Source organism: Nicotiana tabacum, chromosome 3 (genome assembly GCF_000715075.1).
Source record: "Nicotiana tabacum cultivar K326 chromosome 3, ASM71507v2, whole genome shotgun sequence".
NCBI classification, from domain to species: Eukaryota; Viridiplantae; Streptophyta; class Magnoliopsida; order Solanales; family Solanaceae; genus Nicotiana; species Nicotiana tabacum.
Window position 1 is genome coordinate 129,131,824 of NC_134082.1, and position 8,799 is coordinate 129,140,622.

Consider the following 8,799-nt stretch of genomic DNA (forward strand, 5'->3'; position numbering starts at 1 on the left):
AGGGACGAGAGGGTTTCATGTAAACCACCTTTGGCTGAAAATTTCAATATATATATTTATATATATTATGTATTATATGAGATGTTGAATCTCCTTAGCCTCTCCACTTATTTTATATTTTTATTTTATGAACTCCTTTAATTTGTGAAAATTCTAGTTCCGCTATTGATTATAATATGTTAAAATATAATTTGTGGTGTCAACAAATTTTATATTGTCTATATATAAAAAAGTTAAAATCTTTTTTGGATTACGTAGCTAACCACGAACTGCATTAATAGAAGATTTTTTTGGCCTTTTTTTTATGGTCTTAAAGTAGCAGGAAAATATGTAATATATATGAACGCTAGGGACTTAAAGTCATAAAATTATGTCATCCTTGGGTCTTACATATCATCCATTAAAAACAATATTTCCTTCATTAAAAAAAAGGGAATTGCGAAAGAAAAATAACCAAAATTGAACTCACATCCACAAGAGAATTTTCTTGATACTATCAAACTGTAGAGTAGATAGTTCTTGCATATTACTAGTAACATTCATAGCTTTTGACGTGCATTACACAGTCGAGAAGATAATACGACAAACTTAAAATGATTTATATTAAATTGACATGTTTGTGGTTGTGGATAAAGTTGTAGCTAGTGAGTAACAGGCGAAGCTGCAGAAAACAGTCTCATCTGTTTTTGAGTATTTACTCATCTTTGGAGAAAATTCAACTCAATCCAAATTTGAAATTAGTTGCCGTCTAGCAGTAGAGAATTTAATAAAGTGACTGTATCCAATTCCAGGGTCGGAGTGCACAACCGTATTCTGATGGATTCTCTGTACATCTTCCAAATTCTCGAGAACCCTTCCCATTTCTTTCCAAGTTTCAGCTTTCAACAATTCCCATTAATCCTGCAACAGATTACAAATGGAGCATTAATTTTTAGCACTTGACTTGCGTAACGTGTATTTGAAGGGAAGCTTTGCAGCAGTGATAAAGTTGTTTCCGTGTGATCTGTACCTCACGGATTCGAGTTATGAAATCACCCACTTATAAATTGCCTACGTCACACTCCGTTCGGATACGGTCCTTTCCCGAACTTATACAATATTGCTTAGCTCTAGTTAGTAGGAGTTGTTAGTATTTTTCTATTTAATGGATTCACTGTTATATATATACCAAAGTAGTTAAGGGCAATCGAGTCATTGTAAATAGTTAGTAAGGGGCATAACAGTCTTTGTACCAGGAGTTAGTTGAAAACTATCAGAAGATGGTTCGGAGAGCTGTTAGAAGAATCTCAATAAAATAGATTCATCCCTCTAAAGCTCCTAAAATCTAGAACCTTCTCCTGTGAAGATTGTTCAGAAGCCATTCTTACTCTTGGTTTCTTAGATCTTTGCAGAATTGTGCCTAGTTTCGATTAAGCACATAACATTCACATAGCAATATAATTGTACATAGCTAGGCCTAGGTATGCTATCAATTAATAATTAAAATCGGTGTTCGATCTAATATAGGATCTATCTCAAAGAAGAACCAAAAAACAAGAAACCAAGATTTAAAAGATCTTTCAGCAGTTTTTACAATAGGATCAAGTAAATGATGTCTTCTATTATATTGTTATGGAAAACATCATGGTTAAAATCATACGTTAGAATTCTACTAATCAAAATTTATCAACAGGAGCATTATTTTTCTTTTGACGGTTGCCTTTTAAAAAGCAAGTAATAAATATAATTCCATGCATAGTCGAATAATCAAAATTTTACATTACACTGCTTAATTAGCTGCATGGTTAAGATCCCGTTATATATTCGTTTTCCTTCTTTTTCCCTCCTCTTATTTACGGGTCTCACTTCAATTATATTCAAAACATTTCCAAAGAATGAACAGAGCAAATATATCTATCATTCATATTTAAGTGACAAGAAATATATATATGTGCCCATCAACATAGATGTCGAAGTCCCTTACTTGGGTGCGACAGCTCCGAGACTCACCAATTGAACCACAAGCATAGAATTCCCAAATAAAACACATTCAGTGTTCCCATCGCTGAGAATAATTTCTTTTAAATTTTCCAAATCCTTACATAAGTTAGCTATTTCATCGGTTCCACTTTATCTGACACGATTCGGAGTATAAGGGTCAAACTATTTAATATTTGGTGTCAATTCGAATATAAGATTTTCAAGTTTTTTTAAAATATAATTATTATATTTAGAAGCTACATGAAAAGTACTATCATACAAAATTATTAAAACTTTAAAATATTAAAAAGTATTTGAAAAAAATCATGAACAAAGAAAAACTTCCTAAATTCTCTAAATAGTAATTGTGTCACATAAAATACTAACAGTGGCGTACGCAGGAGTTTTTGGAAGCGGTGTCACCATTTTAAACGTGAACAAATAAAAAAATTACTGTAATAATATCATATTTTAAAAAAAACAATCAGGAAAAAGAAATAAACACAACTTACAATGCAACATCCCTCCAAATTAAAAAATGTATTCTGCTAGTCAAGTAGTAACAAATAAAAAAATTACTATAATAATATCATATTTTAAAAAAACAATCAGGAAAAAAGAAATAACACAACTTACAATGCAACATCCCTTCAATTTAAAAAATGTGTTTTGCTAGTCAAGTAGTACAAAAGTATTAAAACATAGAATGAGGTTGCACAAGTTCGAACTCACAACCCTACATAGAAATATTCAGGCTTTGAACAAATAAGCTAGTCACTTGCTTATGACAAGTGGTGTCACTTATTTTATTTTAGCGTTTCTCTTGTTTATTCATTTGAATCATATATAAATAATTAGTAAAGATTTTCATGAAGCGGTGTCACGTAACACCACTTAGGCTAAGATAGATCCGCCCCTCAATACTAACAGAAAAATTATTATATATAAGCAAAATAAGATTGAGATATGCGAGGATAGATGAAAAAAGCAAATTTGAGAATAAAAGTAATATTTTGTCGTGATAAATCATAATGAAACCATTTGTTTATTAGGCCACTTGAGAGAAATGAAAGACAAGGAGCTAACCTTTGTCTTTGACAAAAGCATTTTGCATGATATGCCCTCTGGAAAGCCAATACAAATTATAAGAAACCTCTCAAAAGATAAAGGGAATCCAAGAAAACAAAATCATCTGATTCCAAGGGCTTTGTCCTTTCTTCTCTCTTTTCCTTGGAACAAGCTACTCTTTACACTAGTAGCTTCATAAGGATGGGTTGTTGTGAAGTACTTGTTGCTAGTAAGAAGCACAATTGAGGACATTTGCACTCTGATAGAATTTAACTTTATATATATTCACGGTGTAAAAAAAAATTAAAACAAAGGATAAAGTTGTATTGAGAAAAAAGAAAAAGGTGTTCCCTATAACTTTCTTTGTAATATTTCATTTACATTTTTTATTTTTTTTCATTTAAATAAAGTGGACTATTTTTGGAAACAAAAATAAAAATAGAGAGCTAGCGTAAGACAAAGAGGGTGTTTGGATTGACTTATTTTAAATGCTTATTGGCCTTTAAATACTTTTTTAGTTTTTGCAGTATTTGACAATGATAAAAAATACTTAAAAACACTTGCTTTTAGGCGTGAAAAGTACAAAAATAACACAAAAGTCAAAAGTTGGATATTATCAATTTATGGCTTTTGACTATTAACTTATAAGCTAGTACTTTTTAAAAGCCAATCCAAACACCATCAAAGTAAAAGGCTAAGAGCTTTTGACCAAGCTTCTCGGAGGTCAAAAGTACGTTTTTCCTTTAAAAAGTACTTTTTATAACATTTGAGTTGTTTGGCCAAGACATAAAAGTACTTTTGGCCAGCAGCAGAAGCAGTTTCTCTGCTTTTGGGAAGAAGAAGAAAAATCTAGCTTCTTCCAAGAAGCAGAAGCACAAAATTCTAGCTTCTTCCAAGAAGTAGAAGTAGAAAATTAATTTATTAAATAAAGCTATCCTCACCATAAATTTTTATTTTTCAAATTATCTGTCACGACCCGGATTTCTCACCCTTGGGAGTCGTGATGGCGCCTACTCGTGAAAGCTAGGCAAGCCGAGTGTTATAAATTCATTACCCCTTTTATTAAGCCTTTTCAACAGTCCGATATAATAAGTGATCAAACAGTGGAACAAATTAAATAACTAGAAATATGGAAGAGGAAAACTTAATAGTTTAACCAATCATTGCTACATGAATTTGAAATACAACACTACCCAGAATTTGGTGTTACAAAGTCACGGACTATCTACGAATACTACAAACAGAGGTCTGAAATATAAATACAAAGTTGTCTCTCAAAAATACATAAAAGAAACAGAATGGAAAGATAGAAGGAGACACCAGACCTGCGGACGCCAGCAGGACTACCTCGGGTTGCCTGTTGGACTGAAGGCAACAACCTCACTGCGGTCGAAAAGCTGCAGCACCGGGATTTTCACATAGTGCAGAGTGTAGTATTAGCACAACTGATCCCATGTGCTGGTAAGTGCCCAACCTAACGTCGGCGAAGTAGTGATGAGGCTAGGACCAGACAACCAAATAAACTTGTGCAGTTAAATCATATACAGCGGAAAAATAAAAACAGATATTTACAGTTAAATATGGGAGGGGGAAAAACATGCTGCGGGGAGTATCAGATAACAACAGAATACCAAAAGTGGAATGTAAAGAAACTTAAATTCAATTTCCAACAAGAATAAGAAAAACAAACACAATATTCACTTTCATTTCTTTCTTGTTGCAGGCGTGCAACCCGACCACCCGCTCCCATTTCATATATTACCGTGGAGGCGTGCCACCCGATCCCATTTCATATATTACTGTGGCGGCGTGCCACCCGCTCCCATTTCATATATTACCGTGGCGGCGTGCCACCCGATCCTATTTCATATATTACCGTGGTGGCGTGCAACCCGATCCCATATACAATTCAACATCAATCATAAAAGAATCCCGGAAAGGGAACAAGAGTATAACAACAACATCCCGGCAAGGGAGACAATATCATAAACAATAACATCCCGGTAAGGGAGACAATATTATAAACAATAATATCCCGACAAGGGAGACAATATCATAAACAATAACATCCTAGCAAGGGAGACAATATTATAAACAATAACATCCCGGCAAGGGAACCAACAATGATAATCATTCATATTAGGCATGAATAAATCACAACGGAGTCACAACAATTACAATACTAGACTCACGGGCATGCTTGACACCAATGTATAGATACTCGTCACCATGCCTATACGCCATACTCCACAATTAACACATAGCAAATAAGACATAACTCCTAATCACTCAAGCTAAGTTTAGACCAAACATTTATCTAGATGCCACGAACACAATTCAAGCCTCAACTACTGCTTTACCTCTTGTTTCCACCACCAATTCGCTTGTATCTAGCTACAATTTACTTAACGATATTAATAAATGCTAAATGAATCAATTCGAATGCATGAAAATAGGTTTTCTAAAGTTTTTCCCAAAAAGTCAAAAAAGGACCCCGGACCAACATGGCCAAAACCCGAGGTTCAAACCAAAACTCGATTATCCATTCACCCACGAACCCAAATATATAATTTATTTTGAAATCGAACCTCAAATCGAGGTCCAAATTCCCAAAATTTGAAAAATCTAAGTTCTACCCAAAACACCCAATTTCCCCCATGAAAACCCTTGATTTTGAGTTGAAATCATGTGAAAAGATGTTAAAGGTTAAAGAAAACGAGTTAGAAATGACTTACAATCGATTTGGAAGAGTAGTTGTCTTTGAAAAATCACCCAAAGGTGTTTTAGGTTTGAGAGGGTTTGAAAAATGAGAATTTTTTTGGCAAAGTTATGATTTAGCAGGTTGCAGATGCCGCAATTTCGAACCTCTTCAAAACCTACTGACTTCGCAAATGCGAAGACTATGTCGCATTCGCGACCCTGAAGGAATCAGGTCACCTTCGCATTTGTGAGGGGCTCTTTGCATTTGCGATATCGCATTTGCGATAAATGGTCGCATTTGCGACCAAAGCCTATCCAGGCTTGGTTCGCATTTGCGACACCTAGGTTGCAATTACCAAGCCTGAGAACTTCGTAATTGCGAGATCAGGGGCCTGGGCAAAAATACCAGATACCAGCACTTGATCCTAAGTTCAATTTCACTCCGTGGCCTATCTAAAACTCACCCGAGCCCTCGGGGCTCCAAACCAAACATGCACACTAACCTAAAAACATCATACAGACTTGCTCATGCAATCAAATTATCAAAATAACATCAATAACTATGAATTTAGCATCAAAATCAAAGAAAAATCTCATGAACTCTTAAGTCCCTTTTTTAACAACCGATGGTCCGATTCACGTCATATCAAGTCCGTTTCTTACCAAATTTTATAGGCTCAACTTAAATACCATATACGACCTGTACCAGGCTGCAGAACTAAAATACGGGCCTGATACCATTAAAATTCAAGCACATCCAAATTTCTAAAAACTCTTATAATTTCAGTTAAACAATTTTCTTCAAAAATTTATTTCTCGGGCTTGGAACCTCGGAATTCAATTCCGGGCATACACCCAAGTCCCATATTTTCTTACGGACCCTCTGGGACCGTCAAATCATGTGTTCTAATCCGTTTACCTAAAATGTTGACCGAAGTCAACTTAAATTCATTTTAAAAGTAAAATTTATCATTTTTCACTAAGGCTGTATTGTGGTCCGGGCCCAGCCCATCCTTGGAGTCGCAAAACACCATCCTCCCCAATAGAAACCTCCTTGGCACTACCCTGAAGCACTATCTCTATGAGAACTGCCAAATGTAGATCATCGAACTGTCGGGCCTTGATCTGCCTCAATAATGAAGATTGAGCAACAACGCACGCAAGAACTCGACTGGGCTCTGAAATATCCAACCTCACAAGTTTGTTAGCCAAGGACTGGATGTCTAAAGCTAGTGGCCTCTCCTCTGCTGGAATGAATGCCAAGCTACACATACTCTCTACTTTCCTGCTTAAGGCATCTGCAACCACATTTGCCTTGCTCGGGTGATAAAGAATGGTGATGTCATAATCTTTCAGTAACTCAAGCCATCTACGCTGCCTCAAATTGAGATCCCTCTGCTTAAAAAAGTGCTGTAAGCTGCGATGATCAGTATAAACCTCAGATGATACCCCGTACAGATAATGCCTCCATATCTTAAGAGCATGAACAATCGCGGCCAACTCCAAATCATGCACATGATAATTCTTCTCATGGATCTTCAGCTGACGCGAAGCATATGCGATAACTCGCCCTTCCTACATCAATACACATCCCAATACAACGCGCGAAGCGTCGCAATATACCGTATACATCCCTGAACCGGAAGGCAACACAAGAACTGGTGCTATAGTCAAAGCTGTCTTGAGCTTCTAAAAGCTCGCCTCACAATCATCGGACCAACGGAAAGGAGCACCCTTCTGGGTCAATCTAGTCAGAGGTGATGCAATAGATGAAAAGCCCTACATGAATCATCTGTAATAACCTGCTAACCCCAGGAAACTCCTGATCTCGGTCACTGAAGTAGGACGTGGCCAACCCTGAACTGCCTCAATCTTCTTGGGATCCACCTTAATGCCCTCTCTTGACACTACATGCCTCAATAATGCCACCGACTCTAGCCAAAACTCACACTTGGAGAACTTAGCATATAGCTTCTGTTCTCGCAAGGTCTGAAGAACTACTCTTAAATGTTGCTCGTGCTCCCCCAGGCTATGTGAGTATATCAAGATGTCGTCAATGAAGCCGATGACAAATGAATCAATATAAGGTTTGAACATCTTATTCATCAAGTCCATAAACGCTGTTGGGGCATTAGTCAAGACAAAGGACATTACCAGGAACTCATAATGGTCATATCTAGTCTGGAATGCAGTCTTCAGAACATCTGAGTCCCAAATCTTCAACTGATGGTACCCTGACCTCAAGTCGATCTTAGAGAACACCCTAGCACCTTGCAACTAGTTAAATAAATCATCAATACGAGGAAATGGATACTTGTTCTTGATGGTGACTTTGTTCAACTGGCGGTAATCAATGCACATCCGTATAGTCCCATCCTTCTTCTTCACAGATAACACTGGTGCACCCCAAGACGATACACTGGGTCTAACAAACCCCTTTGCTAACAACTGCTCAAGCTGCTCCTTCAACTTCTTCGAAGCTATTCGGTATGGTGGGATAGATATAGGTTGGGTGCTTAGAGCCAAGTCAATACAGAAATCAATATCACAATTTGGCGGTAAGCTAGGAAAATCAGAAGGAAACACATCAGCGAACTCCCAAACTACTGGAATTGAATCAATCGTCGGAAACTCTGTGGTGGTGTCCCGAACATAAGCCAAATAATCCAAATACCCATTCTCGACCATTGCCGAGCCTTCAGGAAAGAGATAAACCGGCTAGATGTATCAATTGTGGAACCTTTCTACTCCAACCCTGGCAACCCTAGCATAGCTAAAGTAAAAATCTTGGCATGGTAATCTAGGATGACGTGATATGGAGATAACTAATCCATGCCAGGATGATCTCAAAATCGATCATATCGAGCACCAAGAGGTCTGCTCTAGTCTCGAAACCACAAAATATAACCACACATGACCGATAGATCAGATCTACAACCACAGAATTGCCTATATGAGTGGACACATAAATAGGAGTGCCCAAGGGCTCAAGAGCAATAACCAGAAAATGAGCAAATAGAGATGACACATACGAATAGGTAGACACTAGATCAAATATACCGTAGCATCTCT